The following is a 23,273-nucleotide window of genomic DNA, read 5'->3' on the forward strand; positions in this document are numbered from 1 at the left end:
AAATGATGAGTAAGGCAACGTAATGCAAATCGCTGTGTCGCCTTACTCTGGGCCTGGGAGGCGTTCCATGGGTGTTGCGGCCGGTGTTCCAACGCAATATCCATGGAATTTAACGCTTTTGCAGATTTACAAATTGATGTAAACCTTGGGCAGCATCATATCTGTAGGCCTTTCAAGGTGAGACGTAACAACAAGAAATATGTTAATTTTTCCTAGTTTTCCCCTTTTTCTATGTGTGCTCATTCTACAGCAGACACATAGAAAGAGGAAAACACCTGGTAGGATTGTTTTTGTGCAGGAATGTGCCCCTTACTGCACAAAACAAATTCTGTCTGCAACGGAGGCATCCTTGCACCATGGTGCAAGGGTGCCTACGTTGGCTCTAGGCTGTCAAAACGTCGTCAGCGCAGACAGAAAGGACAGGAATGCACATTATTGCTTAATTAGGTGCATTCCTGCCCTTTCACTTTGGTGTAGGCAGTGCAGCAGCAGCCCTACAGCAAAATCCCATGAATAAGGCCCTGTGTCCCTGATGATACCAGATGTTGAGGGCCTCGGCACACAAGCAAGAAGGGGAGCTTTAACATGGAGATGATGGACATGTGAAATGTGGCTGTTCTCTTTGCTGGGGACAGTGGGCCACCTGCATCCACTTCCCTGATGGTGCTCCCTTGCGTGAGTGGCACTTCCTTCTTGAGTGGGGAGTTCCTGAGTGTGCACTCTGGGGGTGGGTGTTGGTGTGTGTGTTAGAGGACCTTGAGATGTGGCAGGATCCACACAGACTTAAAAAAAAAATATTTAAAGTATCGGTTCTCTTTGAGAGTGCTATATCAAGGAAACAACGGCTCCAGTGGATAGATATGAATCATATATGATAGGTTATTTATGCACAAGGGCAATGTGGGTATTTTGGAGTGGATGTCGAAATAAAGAAGCTGCATATACACTGGGGGAGATGTTGAAGTATTTCCATATTTTATACACACTTAAAAGGTGGGGGTTAACATTACAGAATATGTAACACATATATATATACATACTTTAGCAAGTGAAAATGTGTCCCAAGTGAATATTTGAAAGTGAACCTGTGCTTCTATGGTGAAACATAAAATAACATAAACAGCGGTTTCTGATTGTATATTATACACTTTGAAAAGAGACGACCATAAAATACAATAAATCAGATAAGTACATAATAGTTGGAAGTAAGGACAACTATTATGCGTGGTCTGTGTCTTTTAAACTGTCGACGGCGTTCCGACCCTTCGTGGTTATAGGGTCTCTTCAGGACGTTTCAATAGAGGGACACCTGAATTGAGGATGTAATACCGGATGACTGGTATTTAAGTAAACGTGGCACCGTGTGGTGGAAGTGAAAACAAAGAACTCACAGGGTTCCCGGCCGGGAGCCCACGGAGGGGAGTGCAGAGCAGAATTGGCAATGTTATTAGGGAGATTGTTCCATTGAGTTCATATACGGAAGCAGGGCGTGGTTTCGCTAGATGGCGCTGTCACACCAAGGATGAATGTTGATGGAATAGTGAAGAGTCATCAAGCAGCAATGGCGATGGCTCGTTCCCGAAGGAGTGGTAACTTGAAATGGAGAAAGTGGGAGTCTGTATTATCTGAAGAAGTGGATTCACACTCTGCTGCGTGACGTCAATGGAAGGCAAATCGATTAAACCCAGTCAGCAGCAAAAGGCTAATTGAAGAAGGAACATTTCAGTGTCTAGATAGAAAATAATTCTTGTCACTAGGAAAATGGATGTGGAATTTAAAGAAAGATATTAAATTAAAACACTTTTCACCACTTTCAGAGGTGCGCATTCCAGCCATGGCCTGCTCCCTTCTCATCTACGTCTTTGTGGACTGCCCCAGTCTTTCCTAGAACGTTTCCCAGATACTGAGACCCACGAAGAAGGTGGCTCACTGCCTGGTGACTCAAAAACACACAATTCTCAGACTTCTATCAGCCTGGTTTAGCTTGGTTTCTCTTCTTTGTGCTGTCTGTAGAGCAGCTCAGTGCACACCTGAGTTACTTAAACATGGTTTAGCCAGAGTCCTCCTCAAACTCTTCTGCAGGCTCGATTAAATATGTTTCTCTTGCGTTTAGTCTACATAAAACTGATGTTTGTGTCCCAATGTTATTACATGGTTGGAGGGTCTTTAAAGTCGACAACTAATTTCACCACCAAGCACTTTGTCCTATAACACAATGACCACATGTGAGTGCTCCTCATGCAGCGCTGCACCCGAGAAGTTGCGACTTGAATGACTGATACTGCTTACACAAACTGCGAATGCCTAAAGCATAACAGTTGGCAATGGGTCGCCTACGCACAATTGCCCAGCAGCCCAACCCACGGAACAGCAATCCAGACTCGGCGGCCACGGAAAACGGCGCCGCCACGGAGGCGGCACATGTAGTGCTCTCCAACAAGCTGGATTTAGTGCTTGCGGCAGTGGAGAAGAGTGGAGCTACACTTGATCAAACCCGCTCTTCACTGGAGTAAAAAATTGATAAAGTTACTCTGGATTTTACCCTGCTGTGGGCCGATCACCATAAGCTGAGGGCCGATCACCATAAGCTGAGGGAGAAAGTACGTCAGCAGGTTCCAACACTCGCAGAGCTGAAACTTGTCGCGCAGAGTCACACCGCAGCCCTACAAGACTTAATCAGTCGTGTGCATGAGTTGGAAGATAAGGTGGAGGACGCCGAGGGGTGCTTGTGCCGAAATAATATCAGAGTTGTGGACCAGCCAGAAAGTGAAGAAGGACGCAAACCTGAAGAATTCACAGAGCCCTGGATCAGTACACTGTTGCCCACTGGCATAATGTCCTCACAATTTGTTATCGAGAGAGCACACCAGGTCCCAGCACAGAAACCCCCACCAGTAGCCCGTCCATGCCCATTCCTATTCAAAGTTGTAAATTAGAGGGACAGAGACGCGATACTAATAAAAACGCGCAAGCTGGCAGACATTCAGATAGGCAACAGCCAAGTTATGATATTTCCAGATTACACGGCAAAAGTGCAACGGTGCAGAAGTGCATATGCTGTAGTGAAACGGCAATTGCGTGTGCTTGAACTCAATCCTCATTGCTATTCCCTGCCAGACTAAAGGTGGTTGCCAAAGGAGTGGCACGCTTTTTCGACTCGCCTACTGAAGTCTGGGACTGGCTGGAGGAATCGGGAGCATGGACGGGCCCCAGGCTGCGTGAAGAAGAAGCACTACAGAAGCCCAACAGAAGAAGGCGTCATTGAGGCGGGCACAATGGGCCTAGAGCAGACACCCTTGCAGCCTCCACTGCCCCCAGCTCAGGGCAGAGAAGAATGGAGAGACAGGGGGCAATACACGTGGCTGCAACACTGGGAGTCATGGCACAAAACCCCAGCTCCCACCTGAGCCTGTCCAGATCCTCAGACACCGCCATCTCCACACCCTCCAGACTCGGCGACTCCGAAGAGTTTCAGATGCCGGAGGTCATGCCACAGACAGCAGATGACATTGTATGACTCTCTGGGATCAGACACGCCCTTCAGAAAGTAACACGCGCAAGCACCTGTCGGCCTAGCTAGACGCTGAGTAATAATTTACATGTTGTTTGCATATAGGCCTTCTTCCAAACAAGCGACAACACCGCCCTGCACACTTTCCGAACTCCACAATATAGGTCAACTGCGGCGCTCACGCATCCCGCATGTAAAGGATTGGCAGGGGTAACACAAAACTCCACTACAATACCGAGGGTCGTAACAACCCTAGTTTGTCTCGCGCTACACACACCTATACCACACGTCATACTGGCACTGTTTTTGCCATAAGTTGGGCATCTTATTTTGGACAAATACCCAGTTGGGTCTCGCCCATGACAGTTATGCACGGTTCAGTTCGTACCCTTGTCTCGTTAATAGCATTACTGAGTTGGAGTACATCTGCACCCATCAAGAGCCACAATGCCCTGCCCTCTCGGAGCTACCCTTACTAGCTAAGGGAATAAAATGACACAGGTCAATATAGTTACATGGAATGTGCGCAGTATACACACGCCGGCACGTAGATACTCAATCTATGCCTACTTACAGCGCAGGGCTACTAGTGTAGCGTTACTCCAAGAGACCCATATATCCCACATGCAACTAGAACGGCTGTGCAGCAGATGGAGAGGCCAAGTGTATGGCACACGCTATTCTGCCCACGCGTGCGGTGTACTCATCTGGTATCTCGTTCATAAGCGAGGACGTGCTAATTGACCCAGCAGGAAGGTACGTGTTAGCCAGTGGGCGACTTAATGGCCAAAAGATACTTATAGGCTCCATCTATGCCCCGAACGTCAGTCAGTCATCCTTCCTAGACAGCCTAGCAAAGATATTAACCAAATGGGTTGGGATCCCCTGGTTCCTTGGAGGAGACTTTAACTCTGTGCTTAACATAGACTTGGACAGATCGTTGCTGCCTCTGACCAAGACGACAGTGGCATCCAACGCACAGACCCTCACAGACTGGCTAGGGCACTTGACACTCTTAAACATATGGCGCACCATTAACCCAGACTTACAGGTTAACTCATACTATTTAGCGGTGCACAGACTGCACGTGCGTCTGGACCGTGTGATAGGATCCCCTGCGTTGCTCCCCTGGTCCACCTGATAGAGTACCTAGGCAGGACACATTCTGACCACAACCCCTAACTACTGAAACTTGCCTGGGAGCCTGAGCGCACCCCTGCCCCCACGGCAGCATTAAAAGACCCAGCATTTCACTCGATGCTAGGGTCAGCACTACTCGAATATTTTTAACTCAATGAAAACACAGCAGGGGATACACTTGTGGAGTAGAAAGCCTTTAAAGTTACAACAAGAGGTCATTGTATGGTTGCGACCTGGAGCATGCGTAGGTAGCTAGATTCTAGCCTAAGCAAAATAGAAATGAAATAGATGGGGAAGAAGGGGGAAGGGATGCGCGTCACCTAGAGAAGCGGCGCACAGAACACACTGAACTCCTAGAAAGCCTTTGCTGCCACAATTATGCTGCACACACCGACCGAGCTCATGTCACAGCTGATCGGGCGGGCCATCTTCTGGCCTGGCTAATCCATCAGGAACATACTCACAAATCGATAGGTGCACTGCGCACTAGCACATGGCTTCTAGTACATACACAGCGCAACACTCACACCACCATGGCACAACACTACAGTCAACTGTACCAGTCCCAAAGCTGCTGCAACGCACACACCCTAGCAGCCTTCTTAGACCAAATACACCTGCCTGAAGTAACGCCGGCACATAATGAGATATTGAGCGACCCGATCTCACTGGAGGAAATCCAGGAGGCAATATTGTCCTTGGCTACAGGGAAGACCCCGGGACCTGATGGGCTCCCACCAGAATACTATAAAGCGTATAGTGTATCTCTAGTGCCACGCCGACAGATGTAGAAGTAGGGCAACTCCCTCCTACGAAGCGTGAAGCTCATCTAGTATCACTGCCCAAGCCTGAAAGGGACCCAACAGACATGAGTTCCTATAGACCCCTTCCCCTACTCAACTTCGACTACAAACTGTTAGCAAAAGTCTTAGTACACAGATTGGCGTAAGTTGTTCCCACTCTGATCCATTTTTTTTGTTGAAAATATATTTTATTGCAGATATATTGTTACACATTTAAGCCAGTCAACAACTTTGTAATCAGCTTTTTATGTCTGCGAAACAGTGCTAGTCGAATTACACAGCCATTTAGCCCACAACCCGAGGGTCGGGCGGCAATTTCCAATGTCTAAGCATGCGTGCATGTTTCACAGAAATAAAACCTTGTTTTGGCTAACAGAAGGATTCCTGCATCCGCTTTTCTTTTCTCCCTCCAAAATCCCATTAAACAAACTAGAGCTAACCCTGGAGCCAACATTAACAATACTTCTCCGCCGTATTCTCCAGCTCCCACCTCCCCCCCCGGTGCCCACCCCCCGGACATGTGTGGTGGTGTGGGCGCTTACTGCTTTGCTTGGTGTACCTCAACTGGGTGATCGCTGGGTCAGCAAAACTACGCTATATCTGTAACCATCATGTGGATGCGAAACCTACTCCCCCTCCTCTCTCAGCTGGCTGTCCCTCAAGGTTTGGACCAAGGCCTCCCATGACCGAGCTACTTCCAGAGCTTTCTCGTTACCTGAGCGGGTAGCCTGTCGGAACCACACCACACTCTCGCAGCTGGCCCACTTACAGAACTAAATACACAACAGAGCAGACCAGGTCTGGAAAGGGTGTGTAGCTGTACTGGCAAATGTGCAACAGTGGATGCATGCATGAACGTATGCCGTTGAAAACACACAAAGGCTAGAGAAATCCCATCAGACCACCCTTATAGTGGAGTTTACGTCATGTGGGATGTTGCTGATCCTTCCATCTCACATCTGACCATGTAATGTCGAAGTGAAAATGGATGTCAGTGAACTAGCCCATCAAAGATTGGTGTTACTAAAGTGTTGTGCTCAAGTGACAGTGAGAAAATAATGAATAAATAAAATAGACTACGCAGATGCTGCAAAATGTTCAGACAGCGGTCCATGTGTCAGAGGTTAAAAACACGCCGGGTAGTAAGACTACCCCGTGGCGCTGTGTGAGACGGTCGACATGTTTCAGCCTGTGGGGTATTGCCCCGGCTTTCTTCAGGACCATTGAATGGCTACTGCAACTGTGAATAATGTGTGAGGTGAAAAATAAAATAAGAATGTACTAAAAAGAGAGTTACATATCTACCAGGAACCTTCACATTTGAATGCCCACTGGAAGGAGAGAAGAACATCTTCTTCCTAAAAAACAAAAATGTTTGCAAAAACACTATTTTACATACATACATCAGCATGAATACACAGAGACCGTACAGACAAACACACCTGCATGAATGATTTGCATTCAGCGTTCTATGAAAAGCATAATAGCTTAGCCAACCCGAGGCATTTCCTCGAGATGCTACTCACCCAGCTTTGTGTGGGTGAAAGCCTCACCTCACCCGGCGACCGCTCGGGAGTATGAGGCCCCGCTCTATAGTGTAGAAAAAAGACACAGTAAGCACATACCTCTACAGTGTCTAAGCCAATTGCTCTACACAACAAACCAACAGACGTGTGATAGTCCCCCAACTGTCCAACCATGAGCTAACCTACATTCAAAAGTCCGTAAGACATTTAGCAAACACACATATTTTAGTGTCTCACTTATCATAGGGCACACAAAATACTTCTGTTCACCTCTGAATGGCTTCTTATTAATTCCTCAAAAACTGTTTCAAATCACAGTATATAATTATTAGTAGGGGGTCATAATAGGTTAATAGGAGGTCATAGTAGATGCCCCAAGGGTAGTACCTAGGATTAACCATTATGAAGGGCTACTCGGGTGCCCAAGAGCATGAAGCATAAAGCAGTAAGGGCATTAATAAGCCCCAGATTCTAATGGACTTGTGGGGCCATCCAAAATCTACAGCGCGAGATTACTCAACTACGCCCCTCAATGGGGGCTAACTGATGGTGAAAAAACGAACATCAGGGGACTCACCTGTCCGTCGGTGCCCCCGTTGGTAAACCGAGCGGAAGTGGAGGTGTAGGTCAGAGCGCATCGCGCCCTTTTGTGGCCACCGATGATTGAAAAAATGAAGCAGAAATGGACGTTTAGATTCATCCAACTACGGACGAAGGCGCGGAAAAAAGACACTACTCTTTAGCACATGCGCAGTAGCGTAAATACAACGAGAGATTCTGTATTGATGTAACTCGTATTGTCACTACTTCTTTGCAAATGAAGAGGGGATTTATATAAGTTTGCATCCTCAGAGTTCGAGCGGGTAGACAGAGATCGGAATCTCATGAGAGTCCCTCTAAATGGTAAGCACGTCTACTCGGTGTGGTGGTCGCCTCTATCCAGAAACCACCATGGATGAATGCGCATGTCCGATACGGAGACACTGTGCTTACGACATGCGTCCAAAATAACTGAATAGAACTAGACAGGAGCGTCCTAGACTCATCAGTTCACATATCCCCATACGGGCACCAAATGTGTACCATGCACCTTAAGGCTTAATGGCAACACTCTCATGAATTTTATGAAGAATGTGAATGGTCATCTGATATGTGGAAAAAGCCCAAACTTAGTTTCAAGAGAAGGTAAGGTTCTACCAATTCTATGGATATATATATACACAGAGACGGTTTTCCTAAGATATCTCCACCACAATGCTCATTATAAGAAAAGGCCTAGCCCCAGAATGGAAACTAATAATTAGTCCATACAGGGTCACTATATGGTGAATTGTGACATCCACTCCCAACCGCTTTTTATGAGGAAGGGCTGTGCCTCAGAGTGGAAAATAATAGGAAACGATATATGGTAAGGCGCGATATGACGCTTATGAAGGATCATAATGTTTATGGTTTGAGGAAGTTGTTGTTATCGTAAAGAGTCAGAGAATGTAGGGATTAGACTAAGAGGACAGAAGGAAAACACCCACAATTATGTTGGGTGAGCTATAAGGATGCAACAAAAAATGCGTTGCATCCATTCCTAAGACCCGCAACTGAAAAGTTGCTCTCAAAACGAAAAAACAGAACATATGTGTGGAGGGTCAAGGGGTATATTTAATGACCTGTCTGCTCGCTCCCCTACTTATACGATACAAAATACACAACAGAGCAGACCAGGTCTGGAAAGGGTGTGTAGCTGTACTGGCAAATGTGCAACAGTGGATGCATGCATGAACGTATGCCGTTGAAAACACACAAAGGCTAGAGAAATCCCATCAGACCACCCTTATGGTGGAGTTTACGTCATGTGGGATGTTGCTGATCCTTCCATCTCACATCTGACCATGTAATGTCGAAGTGAAAATGGATGTCAGTGAACTAGCCCATCAAAGATTGGTGTTACTAAAGTGCTGTGCTCAAGTGACAGTGAGAAAATAATGAATAAATAAAATAGACTACGCAGATGCTGCAAAATGTTCAGACAGCGGTCCATGTGTCAGAGGTTAAAAACACGCCGGGTAGTAAGACTACCCCGTGGCGCTGTGTGAGACGGTCGACATGTTTCAGCCTGTGGGGTATTGCCCCGGCTTTCTTCAGGACCATTGAATGGCTACTGCAACTGTGAATAATGTGTGAGGTGAAAAATAAAATAAGAATGTACTAAAAAGAGAGTTACATATCTACCAGGAACCTTCACATTTGAATGCCCACTGGAAGGAGAGAAGAACATCTTCTTCCTAGAAAACAAAAATGTTTGCAAAAACACTATTTTACATACATACATCAGCATGAATACACAGAGACCGTACAGACAAACACACCTGCATGAATGATTTGCATTCAGCGTTCTATGAAAAGCATAATAGCTTAGCCAACCCGAGGCATTTCCTCGAGATGCTACTCACCCAGCTTTGTGTGGGTGAAAGCCTCACCTCACCCGGCGACCGCTCGGGAGTATGAGGCCCCGCTCTATAGTGTAGAAAAAAGACACAGTAAGCACATACCTCTGCAGTGTCTAAGTCAATTGCTCTACACAACAAACCAACAGACGTGTGATAGTCCCCCAACTGTCCAACCATGAGCTAACCTACATTCAAAAGTCCGTAAGACATTTAGCAAACACACATATTTTAGTGTCTCACTTATCATAGGGCACACAAAATACTTCTGTTCACCTCTGAATGGCTTCTTATTAATTCCTCAAAAACTGTTTCAAATCACAGTATATAATTATTAGTAGGGGGTCATAATAGGTTAATAGGAGGTCATAGTAGATGTCCTAAGGGTAGTACCTAGGATTAACCATTATGAAGGGCTACTCGGGTGCCCAAGAGCATGAAGCATAAAGCAGTAAGGGCATTAATAAGCCCCAGATTCTAATGGACTTGTGGGGCCATCCAAAATCTACAGCGCGAGATTACTCAACTACGCCCCTCAATGGGGGCTAACTGATGGTGAAAAAACGAACATCAGGGGACTCACCTGTCCGTCGGTGCCCCCGTTGGTAAACCGAGCGGAAGTGGAGGTGTAGGTCAGAGCGCATCGCGCACTTTTGTGGCCACCGATGATTGAAAAAATGAAGCAGAAATGGGTGTTTAGATTCATCCAACTACGGACGAAGGCGCGGAAAAAAGACACTACTCTTTAGCACATGCGCAGTAGCGTAAATACAACGAGAGATTCTGTATTGATGTAACTCGTATTGTCACTACTTCTTTGCAAATGAAGAGGGGATTTATATAAGTTTGCATCCTCAGAGTTCGAGCGGGTAGACAGAGATCGGAATCTGAAATCGAAATTGAGTAATCTCGCACTGTAGATTTTGGATGGCCCCACAAGTCCATTAGAATCTGGGGCTTATTAATGCCCTTACTGCTTTATGCTTCATGCTCTTGGGCACCCGAGTAGCCCTTCATAATGGTTAATCCTAGGTACTACCCTTGGGGCATCTACTATGACCTCCTATTAACCTATTATGACCCCCTACTAATAATTATATACTGTGATTTGAAACAGTTTTTGAGGAATTAATAAGAAGCCATTCAGAGGTGAACAGAAGTATTTTGTGTGCCCTATGATAAGTGAGATACTAAAATATGTGTGTTTGCTAAATGTCTTACGGACTTTTGAATGTAGGTTAGCTCATGGTTGGACAGTTGGGGGACTATCACACGTCTGTTGGTTTGTTGTGTAGAGCAATTGGCTTAGACACTGTAGAGGTATGTGCTTACTGTGTCTTTTTTCTACACTATAGAGCTGGGCCTCATACTCTCGAGCGGTCGCCGGGTGAGGTGAGTCTTTCACCCACACAAAGCTGGGTGAGTAGCATCTCAAGGAAATGCCTCGGGTTGGCTAAGCTATTATGCTTTTCATAGAACGCTGAATGCAAATCATTCATGCAGGTGTGTTTGTCTGTACGGTCTCTGTGTATTCATGCTGATGTATGTATGTAAAATAGTGTTTTTGCAAACATTTTTGTTTTCTAGGAAGAAGATGTTCTTCTCTCCTTCCAGTGGGCATTCAAATGTGAAGGTTCCTGGTAGATATGTAACTCTCTTTTTAGTACATTCTTATTTTATTTTTCACCTCACACATTATTCACAGTTGCAGTAGCCATTCAATGGTCCTGAAGAAAGCCGGGGCAATACCCCACAGGCTGAAACATGTCGACCGTCTCACACAGCGCCACGGGGTAGTCTTACTACCCGGCGTGTTTTTAACCTCTGACACATGGACCGCTGTCTGAACATTTTGCAGCATCTGCGTAGTCTATTTTATTTATTCATTATTTTCTCACTGTCACTTGAGCACTGCACTTTAGTAACACCAATCTTTGATGGGCTAGTTCACTGACATCCATTTTCACTTCGACATTACATGGTCAGATGTGAGATGGAAGGATCAGCAACATCCCACATGACGTAAACTCCACCATAAGGGTGGTCTGATGGGATTTCTCTAGCCTTTGTGTGTTTTCAACGGCATACGTTCATGCATGCATCCACTGTTGCACATTTGCCAGTACAGCTACACACCCTTTCCAGACCTGGTCTGCTCTGTTGTGTATTTTGTATCGTATAAGTAGGGGAGCGAGCAGACAGGTTAATAAATATACCCCTTGACCCTCCACACATATGTTCTGTTTTTTCGTTCCACTTACAGAACTCCCTTCTCCATCTCTCAAAGGACGGGCCCTCCTTCGCTTTCCAATGCCATGTTATTTCACGTTTCGCCAGCAAAAGCCCTAAGTCAATAAATTTGCTGGTTACCTTGGTCTTAGCCGTATGTGGAAACCAGTACAGCAAGCAGGCGGCCATGTCATACTCCATTTGTCTATCTGTGATCATGGTCAGCAGCTCCCCTACTTCCTCCCAGTAGCCCCCCATGCATGGGCAAAGCCATAGCATATGCTCTAGCTCAGCATCCCCTTCCAAACATCTCAGGCACGCTGCATCCTGGACCTGGAAGTATCTCCGAACCTTCTCCGGTGTCAGATAGGCCCTATGTAACACACAGTACTGGATGAACTGGAAACGCGCGTTTCTCGTGCATTTCCATGCCCGCTTAAGGATTTGGGCCCAAGCAGTATCCGGAATCTGCCGACCTATATTTTCCTCCCGTTTCGCTTTAAGGGCATCCAGAGGACGCATGCTTTCATGGAGCAGCCGGGATTGGATGCAGGTCACCGCCTTAACCGTCCCCGCCGCCATCACTACATATTGGCAAGCAAGGTTTTCCACTGATTCCATTTTTCCGGTTTTCCAGTGCTTTTGTATGGCAGTCGTGACCGCAGCATGCAGCATGAAGTGCTCAGCCCTTCCCGGTTCACATACAGGTCTCCCACCACCTGAACCCCCATCTGTTCCCAGACCGCCAATGGGGTCCAGTTCCCCCCATGCGGCAATGCTGTCAACATGCCCAACTGTATCTCCGGTGCGTACGGGGGGGATTCCTCGCTAGTCTTTGCATCCTATTCCAGCAAAGCCTGAGGGTCCGTTCTTCCCCCGTCAAATCCCACCGGTCCAACTTTTGTTGCAGAACTATGTAGGCTTGCACATGACGAGGGATTCCCTTTCCCCAACTACTCCCCGGACCCCGATATTCCTTCGCTACATTCTGCGTTAATACCTGCAGTTGGGCCGCCAAATAATAGCGTTCAAAGTCCGGCACCGCCAGGCCTCCCTCCGATCTGGGCCTCATCAGTGTTGCCAGGGCTATGCGTCGCCTACCGCTGCCCCAGATGAAACCCCCCATCAACGACTTCAGTTCCCTGAAGATTCTCGTTGGGATCCATATCGGCAGTGTACGGAAATAGTACAGGAGTCTGGGGAGCGCCACCATTTTAAGAAGTGCAATTCTCCCCATTACCGACAGAGGAAGCGTTGCCCAGAACTCCATACATTTTTTCAGAGCTCTTATACCTCGGCCTACAGGAGATCCTGGTCTACATGATATATCCGGACCCCCAAGTAAGTGATGCATGCCGGTTTCCATTTAACGGTACCCAGCTCAGCGGGGGGTGAGAGATTCCGCCGCACCGGAAAGAGGCACGTCTTGGACCAGTTCACCCGAAGACCGGAGACCCTCCCAAATCTGGATAGCATAGAGGTCGCCCCGCTTAAGTCCCCCTCGGCCTCCCGGAGAAATAGGAGCAGATCATCAGCATATAAGGAGATGTAGTGCGGGTCGCCCCGATGCAGTAGTCCGTCATAGAATCTTCCCAGCCTCGCTTGTGCCGCCAAGGGTTCGATCGCCAATGCAAACAACAGGGGCGACAATGAGCATCCCTGCCTGGTGCCCCTCTGAATCAAATATTGGCCCGATATCACCTCTCTCAGTCTTACCCTAGCTGTGGTCGAAGCACATAACACCTTTGTCCATTTTACAAATCCTTCGCCCAGTCCAAATCTTCCCACTCTGATCCATTCGGACTAAAACGGATTTGTGCCATCCTGAAACACCTCACTCAATCTACGTTGCTTTTCCCGAGTTGCAGCCTTCTCTGTATGCGCGTAGCAGAGGGCGGGTTGCCTCATACTTGATCTCGAAAAAGCCTTCGATTCTCTTGAGCTGGATTACATGTTCCCCACTCTTGAAAAATACAACCTAGATCCCTCTTTCCTGAACCTGACCCGCTTTATACAAATCCAGTGGTAAGGGTGAAAACGGGCCATACATATCAGACACGATCCCAGTGCGAAAAGGCACACGGCAGGGCTGTCCATTGTCCCCCCTCCTCTTCGCGCTTGCGATGGAGCTACTCGCAGAATCAATAAGTTCACATCAGCATGATGGCATTCCATTAGGAGATGGCACACATACAGTGTCATTGTATGCTAATGATCTACTGGTCTATCTCAGAGACATATCTGATGTGCCTTCGGCGAAGGGAATGACAACTCAGGGCTTGTGCTCAGTGGCAAGAGGGTGCTGTGGACTGAGGGCACATTCCACTACTTAGGCATACAAGTGTATCGCCAGCCGCAGGATCTCTTTGATAGTAACCTGGGCAGGGCACCAACTGCCATCAGATCCCAGATGCTATTCTGGAGCATGCTCCCACTGGCAGTCACAGGAGGAGTGGCACTGGTAAAGATCGTGGCTTTGCCAAGATTTTTGTACTATTTTGCCAATCTGCCTTTCTATATACCCACCTCTTTTTTCACCCCCTAGAGAAGATGGTCATGACTTCATCTGGGGCCCCAGTTGGCACAGGGTGGCGGTAAAGAATCTGTAGACCAGGGAGACCTAGCAGCACCCTGTTTCCAATACTACTATCAGGCAGCCCAGCTCCATTGGATTGCCATGTGGATGGCAGACCGTCAGCAAGGCGACACGGCGACCATGCACCCACCATATACGCCCAGCTCCTCAAGCTTTTCCATCCTGGCGCACGAACGCGACCTCCGGAGCCCCTAATGTTGAATGTGGTATACAAATGCTATCGAAGAAACCTCTGCATAAAATGAAGCATTACGCCCTATGCCCCTGCGCTCCCTCTAGAAGACACTCTAGGGGTCAGGCAGTATTTTCAGCTGCTGAACTGCTACATTTTCATGAGGCAGGAATTCAGACTCCAGATGACTTATAATGCGATAACTCGCTCACTCGTTTCGAATGCGACATTAATAGAAATTGAAGGGCTCCCTACAGGGCGATTCCTTCTGCCACTGATGGCTAAGCTGAGCTGATGGCCACGCTAACAGTGAAATGGGGTGACCTCACCACTGAGCCACAAACGTATCTCACTGTGCAATACTTACACATCATGGAACAAGGCAGACATCTTACGCGCTGGTTTGCGCCCTCACTGAGACAGCATGCAGTGAAAAGCCCAGACCCTCTTCGACACAAGTGGGAGCACGACCTGGGCCGGAAATTTTCAGACAAGGAATGGGCACAAGTACTGTGACCAGCCCAGTACAGATCACCAGAAATATGAGATTCAGACAAATACAGTATTATATTACGCAGAGGGCGTATTTCACACCTGTAAAATCAACAGATATTTTCACTGTGCTGACTCTGCCTGCCCCAGATGTGCCGTCCCCGACGCTGATCTCGTACACATGCTCTGGAGTTGCACCAGCCTCGGCTCATATTGGAGGGCGGTGGCAGACGTACTTCGCACCTGCATTGAGAGAGACATACCCTTTGACTGGCCGCCGTGCCTACTACACAAATTCCGCAGAACACGTAACCTCCAGGTTTTTAGATCTGGGCATAGTGACAGCCAAAAGACTGATCACGAAAAAGTGGAAGACGCCCAAACCCCCCACATATAAATGCATGGCGACGCTCCACTCTTGCATGGGCTAGAGCAGAGAGCATAGCGATTTGACGTGAAGAAACCATGGGACTTAGGAAAACTCCTATAGCAGCAAACTGGGATGTAATCCTGACAGCGCTACAACAGAGTACAGATCAGCCAGACTAGCCTCTGCAGGTGCCTGACCTACCCAAGTGACGCCACGCATGTGTCCTGCATCTCCAAGCCACTCAAAGACACTTGACCTGTTGTCACCAACCGCATGACGATATCCGGGGCAGGCATTGGCCAGGGGGACAGCTGATTGAGTTGCGGGTGTAGGTGCAATGGACTACTCACATACACACACACACACACAATCCGGGGCAGACTCACAGGATACTCCAACTTAGCTCCAAGTTTACCCCCACTTTCTTTTTTGGCCCTGTTCCCCCAGTTCTTTAAGTTCATCACGTATAGGATTGTCTGAACAGCACTGCTTATCGTATATCACTCATTGCACGACATAATCATATACCATGCTCACTGCCCTAGACAGACATAATGAGCCCAGATGAGTGACACTTAAAAGCATCTGCACGTTGTCATGGAGTCTCTTCATGAGGCCTGCGGTGATTCTTATGTAGATCGTACTTCTATAGTCCATAGCTGGTGATAAGGGCCTGCGTGAAGATCCTTCTGGTGTTGGCTGGGAGCCACTTGAAAATCTTACAAAGCACGCGAAGGGTGAGGAAGCAGGTTGATGAGACTGCGTTGACTTGTTTCTTCATGGGTAGCTGCCACGCCATAGATGATGCAGAGGTTGCAGGCATGGTCTGTCGGAGTGGAGGGTGGACTGAGTTCTGCAGGCCACCATTCGTCGTTCCATGGCTAGGTGTTATTCCCAAAAATTAGGACTTCCGTCTTGTCCATGTTGAGTTTGTGACAGTTGTCCTTCATCCAGTCTGCAATGTTCCTCATGGATCTCTGGAAGTTGGTTTTGGTGGTTGAAGGATCTTCGGACAGTGAGAGGATGAACTGGTTGTTGTCGACCTATGAGATGATGTTGAATCTGTGTGATCTGATGGTGGCAGCCAGGGGGGTAATGTAGGTGTTGAAAAGGGTGGGGCTGAGGGACGATCCTTGGGGGGCTCCGCAAATGATCTTCTTTTTGCTCCGAGGTGAGCGTGGGAGATGTATCCTTTGGGTTCTGCCAGTGAGGTATAAGGCGATGCATCTGAAGGCGTCACCCTGGATCCCTATGTGGAGAAGTCTGTTGATCAGGATGTGATGGGAAATGATTTTGAATGCGGTGGAGAGGTCTAGGAGGATGAGTGCTGCCATTTCTCCGTGGTCCAGGAGGGCTCTGATGTCATCGGTGGCTGCGATCAGGGTTGTCTCAGTGCTGTGGTTAGCTCAAAGTCTGGATTGGAAGGGGTCCAGGAGGTGTGGTCTTCTTGGGTTTGGGTGAGTTGTTGGTTGATTGCTTTCTCAAGGACTTCTGTTGTATAGGGAAGGAGAGAGATAGGCCAGTGGTTCTTTGGATCGGCTGACGGTTTCTTCAGAAATGGTCTCACTTCAGCATGTTTCCAGTCCTCAGGAAAGGAGGCCACGGTGATGGAGGTGTTCAGGACTTTCCCGAGCTCCTCACTGATGGTCTTACTTGGAGGTTGAAAATGTGGTGGGGGCATGACTCCATGGGTGCTCCCGAATGTACAGCGTTCATGATGGAGATAGTGTCTTGTGTAGTGAGGGGGTTCCAGTTGTTGAGCGGGTGTTCTGATTTTGTGTTCGAGTTTGTGAGCTGGCAGTGGGTTGGAGTTCAAAGTTTTCGTAGATGGCTGACATCTTGTTGTGGAAGAAGTCAGCAAGGTTGTCACACAGTTCCTTAGAGGGTGTACTGTTCTTGGTGGCTGTGGGATTAGAGAATTCTTTCATGATTCCTTGCTGTGGCATGTGCTGGCTTCAATGCGGTATACCGGGGAATTCTTTTTTGTTTCTTTAAGAAGGTGGTGGTATTGGTTGAGAGTGATCCTGAAGGCGGTCCGGTCTTCTTTTTTTTTTTTTACTGATGCGCCACTTCCTTTCTAGCTTCCTGCAGTTGCATTTGGTGGAGTGCAGTTCCTCGGTGAACCAGTAAGGCCTTTTGCTTGGTACTTTGACTTTGGCTGTCCTGGCGGGGGGATGGTGTAAGTGCATTCTGTGATCCAAAGGAAGTCGTTTTTGCTGCTTATTCTGTGTCTTGTGTAGAGACTGGGAAGTAGGGACAAAGAGCGGTGTTCCACTGACCTTCTGATACTTTTTCCAGTCTCAGGCGTAGTTCAGGGCGATATGGTGCTGAAGTGGGTGGGTCCTGCAACCGTGAATTGGGATGTTGTGCAGCGCATAGTGTCTTTATAGAGGATGATGATTCCACCTCCATGTTTGTTGGTTCAGTCCCGGTGTGTTATCTTGTACCCTGCAGGGATGGCTGTGGCGATGTCTGGTGCGGAGGTGGGGTTTAGCTAGGTTTCTGTGAGGAAGATTACATCGGGGGTGAGGAATGAGATTGTGTCCCAGAGCTCCGTACCATGTTTACCAATTAATCAAGCGTTGAGTAGGATGCATTGGAGTTGTGTCATGGTGGTCTTGGGCGATATGGCGGATGTGGCCGCATTTGCGGTGTCTCTGGTGTTGTTGATTGCTTTAGTGCTTTGTGAGGTGGCAATATCGGCAGAAGAATGGCCCTTTGGTAGTGTGCGGGGATGTGCAGCAGAAGTGGGTGTTGGTGCATACGGCTCGGAGGTTTGCAGCTGTGTAGCTTTGTGGGATTTAAGATCCAGAGGTCCTGGGGCTGGGTGCGGTCTAGGCGTGAACGGGCGCAGACAAGCTTGTCTTTGGTGCACTGGTGGTGCGCCTGCTGCGCGCGACCATGCAGCAGCCTCCATAAGTACTCCTGGGAGGCGGGACGGGCCAGCAGGGAGGCAGGAGGACAGGAGTGGAAAGCGACAGAATTGGCAGGAGAATCGGGGTTTGCAACAGCACTACGAGATGAAAACAAAAAAAAAGAAAATTACCACTCAACAGTTGCTTATGGTGAAATAAAAGTGGAGGCAAAAGAATTTAGGCAAAGCAAAACAGGGGAGCTAAACCAAAGGTAAACAAATAAGGCAAAAATAAACCAAAAATTTAAATCCACTCAGCGGGATCGAACCAGCGGTTCGGGGAACTGCGGCTCCGTACCTTAATCAGGGAGCCAAGGCAGAATGAGCGGTAGAAGGGGAGCGGCGACACAAGACCACGAAGGTCAAGAGTTACTCGCAGGGGCCACTCAATGGCCTTCATAAGTAGTCCTCGGAGGAGCCGGCAGGAGGCGGGAGGGTGGGATTGGGAAGCAGCAGGAATGGCGGCAGAATCCGCTTCAAAACAGCAATACACAAACAAAACAAAAACAAAACAAATTATGAAATTACCACTTAACAGTAGCTTACAATGAAATAAAAGTGGAGGCAAAAGAATTTGGGCAAGGCCAATCAGGGCAGCTAAACTGAAGGCAAACAAATAACAAGGCAAAAACAAACCAAAAATGTTAATCCCCACAGTGGGATCGAGCCTTGGGGGACTACAGCGCAGTACCTTAATTAGGGAGCTAAGGAAGAATGAGCAGCAGCAGGAAAGCGGTGAGACTAGACAAAGGACTAAAAGCAAAGACAACGCATTTCCAACCATGCACTCAGTGTACCTTGCTATCCAAATGAGTAAGCACATCAGCGCCCCTCATAGAGGTAGTAAGCGCTATCCAAATGTTATAATTAATACAATAACAATTCTGTAATGTGGCACTGTTGCTGTGGCGTCTTGGAAGAACTTAATTTCTTTTAGTCTTGCTGGTTCAAATTTCTTCGCGTTTTCTCTTTGAAGCCTGCTTCCCCTGGGCAAGCAGTTCCTGCTTGTTTTCATGAAGGGTACATGATGGAACAAGATCAGCCTGTAGGGACGAAGCTCTCTTATCCTTTTTATTTTAATCATATTTTATTGAGTTTACATTTAATTCCAGGTCTCCAAATGCTTACACTTTAACGTAAATTTCCCAACAGGGTGTCCATAATCCAGCAGAACATTTGCACAGTCTGCATCTCTCTCCCACATAAGCTCTCCGTTTCCGATGTATTCCTGCGCACCCAGCTCAGAAAGCTCTTCCTCCCCTTGAAGGGTACTGACTAATCTGAGCTGAGTTTAGTTGGCTCTGGAGGAAGATGATCACTTCCCCTCAAAGTAAGTAGTTGAAAATCCTGTACTAGAGGAAAATGCCAGTCTTGAACACAAATGTAGTCACTTGGACCTTTTAACTTCCCAAGTTTATAAGTCTGGTTATCCGGTGAGTCCATTTGAAATCATCCATTCAGACAAAAGAAATTGCACATTTCTGAATGTTTTTGCATTGACCGACCAATCCTTGAACTTACGCACCTAGGGAAACATGCCAACGGGATTAAGTGATGCTTCATTATTTCACTAAATCTTAATATCCTTGTGGAAAGGGACCATAAATTGAAATCGCTCATGATTATTGTTGGAAAACAGCCCTCTCTTAAGGGGCACACCAAACGTTTTGCCTTCCTCCTCTATTTGCTGAATCTTTTTGTTGGGTTTAGGACGCTGAGCACTTTACCACTGGTAACCAGTGCTAAAGTGCATCTGTTTTTTCTTCTAAATATGGTATAATTGTTTTACACCTGTTTGCCATATTTAATTTACTTGTAAGTCCCTTGTAAAGTGGTATACCATATACACAGGGCCTGTAGATTAAATGCTACTTGTGGGCCTACAGCACGGACTGTGCCACCCACACAAGTAGCCCTTTAAACCTGTCTCAGGCCTCCACTCAAAAGCCTGAGGTTGCAGTTTTTCTGCCACTTCCACTTGGCATTTAAAACCCTTTGCCAACTCCCCTTTTATTACACATAAGTCACCTCTAAGGTAGGCCCTAGTTAGCCCATAGCTGACCTTACGATGCGGCTAGCGCACGTAAAGTGGTTTTATTTATTTATTTTGTTTTCCCTATCCAGTCGTATGTCGACTCTCCTCCCCACCCCCCAACACCCAGCCCTGCCCCAGCCCCACCGCTCTTACCTGTACTGGCCGAGCCTGGTGCTGTGTAAATAAAAGGTAGTGTAGTATCAATAATGGACTGACTCAGTTGTGTTTAGGGAGACTCAGTATGTACGTCTGTTGGCAAACCTATTGGTTTGGTTGTTAAGCCCTCACCCACCAACCTAGTTGGTGGCATGCTTCATCATCGGGCCCACCACAGTGACACCGAATGTGTCCCGGGTGTGCTTCGACTCCAGATTACTGAGGAGCTGGTATACTTGCTGAGTGTGCATGTGAGGGGGGTGTGAAAGTGATTTTAAAAGCTATGCAGTGGGTCCCAGTTCCAGAGGGTATATGGATAACTTTAATATCTGGGCCCCTGCTAGCAGGTAAAAAGGCAGTCGGACGCAGTGGAGTTAGTTATGGGCTCCCACGTCCTATGTGGTCTACATGTTTCAGCCAGGCTTTTTATTTACATCTGGCTTTCCTCAGGACCAATGAGTGTGTGTGAGTGAAAAAATAATAAATTATATTAGTTGATAAGTGTTTGTTAAAAAGTGTCGCACTCGCTAAGGTGCTATACGTGTAAAGAGGGGGATTCCCTCTGCTTTACTGTACACATAACATAAAGACACAAACAGACGTACAAGAGAAGGTCAAAATGAGAGAGATATTCTTATGCCACAACATGATGCCGGCTGCTAAGGTGTGTGAACGACCTAGGCCGGCTGATAGAACGTGGCCATGTGAGTTGCATGGCTAGTGCTAAATAAAAGGTAGGACATGTACTTTTGACTTTTGCCTGTCCTGGTAGGGAAAAACACCTACATTTGTTTTTCACTACTGTGAGGTCTACTCCTCACTTAGGTTAACATTGGGGATTCCTTAATAAACATTGAAGTTCTAATTCCTTATTAGAAGGGAGTAATTTTGTCATGTTTTTATATCTGTGGCAATGATAAATCCTCTTTACTGGTAAAGTTGGATTTAACATTACTATTTTAGAAAGCCACTTTTAGAAAGTGGGCATTTCTCTGCTCTGTGTGCCTGCGGCCTATCTTCAATACACGTTTGGGGTCGGTGACACCTGCACTTTGGGCATGCACTCTAGATAGCCTCAAACACAGGAAGGAAGGGCTGAGCACTCATCTGCTTCATGGGCAGGAAGGAAGGTAGGGGCTGACACTTACACTTGAATAGGCAGTGCCCTTTTTTCACACAAAGGTCTGATTACCCCCTGCTGGAGCCAGGCCTGGAAAGGAAGGGCTTCTGAGCTCTTCAAAGACTCTTCTTTGCAGTCACTGCCACTTCAAAGGCACAACTGCGTATAAGAACTGGGTCTCTGACCTCACCAAGAGAGTATACTACTGGACCTGTGAAGAACTCTGCCAGGAGTAAGGACTGCGCTGCTGCTACAAGGACAGCTACTCTGCTGGACTGCTGCCCTGAAAGAACTGCTTTTCTACTCTACTGCCCTGCTGCCATCTGCCCTGCAGAAGAAAGGACTAAACCAATTTCACTTGAACCCTGATTGACTCCAAGGGCATGCTGGCTTGCCACTGTTGGGAAATCTCAGGGACATCAAAGATTTCCTACAACCCTGCAATAGCACCTGGACTCTGCCATCTTTGAGTCCTGCCTTTCCAATGGGTGCCAATCTAGTCCTGGGCCCTTGAAAGTGATTTTCTCTGTGCTTGCTCAGCAGAATCCACGCATCAACAACTTTGCACTGATCAGAACAGTCGCATCTCCTTCCGGGCCTACGCAGTTGCTGCTCGGCAACCGCTTCAACAGACTGTGCAGCTTGACGACGACGGACTGCACGGCTTGAGAATGGAGCAAGGCCTGCAACGCAAAGGAGTTCGTCAATTAAGTTTTGCTGACTATGCATGTCGAAACCTACGCATCGCCTACATCCATGGGATTGACAACAGCGCATCGCCTCCTCTGGTCCTTGCATCAGGTCTTCCACATCGATGCTTCCTCCTTCCAAGGTACTTTTTCAGCAGGACCTGCGTGAGAACAGTAGCCAGCCTGCACTCCATCACGGTTAGCCTGAACTTTAGATTTACTCCGGTCTTGCATGACTATATAATCCCGGTTGGCGCTTTATGACTCTAAGCATTATAGTTTTATTTATTTAAAAAAAATTCATAACTCTGGTTCTAAATATTGAATTTGTGTCGCTTTGGGCTTGTTTTACTCATAAAATTATTGTCTATTTGTCTAACCCAATGAAGAGTCTTTTGGGGTGTTTTCATTATGTTACGGCGTGTGTGTGTATGTTGCAAAAATACTTTACACATTGCTTCTTTAGATAAGCCTGACTGATCTGAGCCAAGCTACCAGACGGTGAGCACAGGTTATCTATTAGTGTGTATCTATCTTACCCTGACTAGAGTGGTGGTCCCTACTTAGACAGGGTGAATACCTCTGCCGACTAGAGACCTCATTTCTAATAATTATTATCATGACTTTCATGAAGCGTGAGCCAATCTGGTCCAAGTCTCCCAAAGGCAGTGATAATTTTTGGAAATTATAGATCATTTCTCTGAGGTTTACATACACATTTATAATAAGATTGCTCTCTACTGTCACATTGTTAAAAAACAAGGTGATCTTACAAGGCTGCAACCAGTCGCTTATTGAGAATACCTGAATAACCTGTTTTGTAATTCGGGTTGAGACCAAAGTAATTAGCCTCCTGAGTTGCATCCAGAAGTATTCGGAGCGGTGTATGAAAATATTTGAATAAAGTGAGGAACTGTTATTTTATCCCACGAAGCCAAGTTCCTGAAGCATAAAATATCCTTCTCCTCCCAAAAAATTTCATATAATTCCAAATGTAGCAAATGTTTTAACACATGAACGTTCCAAACTACCAAGAATAGATTCTCTGAGCTGGATATATCCTAATTGAGATTTCTTAG

General features: G+C 47.0%; 1 protein-coding gene across 1 annotated transcript in view; it reads left to right on the forward strand.

Moving 5' to 3' along the window:
• The window catches only part of LOC147750895 (natterin-3-like), a 54,116-nt gene that overhangs the window by 9,977 nt on the left and 20,866 nt on the right, over positions 1–23,273 (forward strand). The gene's annotated exons all lie outside the window — the stretch shown is intronic.

This window comes from Lissotriton vulgaris, chromosome 1_1 (assembly GCF_964263255.1).
Source record: "Lissotriton vulgaris chromosome 1_1, aLisVul1.2, whole genome shotgun sequence".
Classification (NCBI taxonomy): Eukaryota; Metazoa; Chordata; class Amphibia; order Caudata; family Salamandridae; genus Lissotriton; species Lissotriton vulgaris.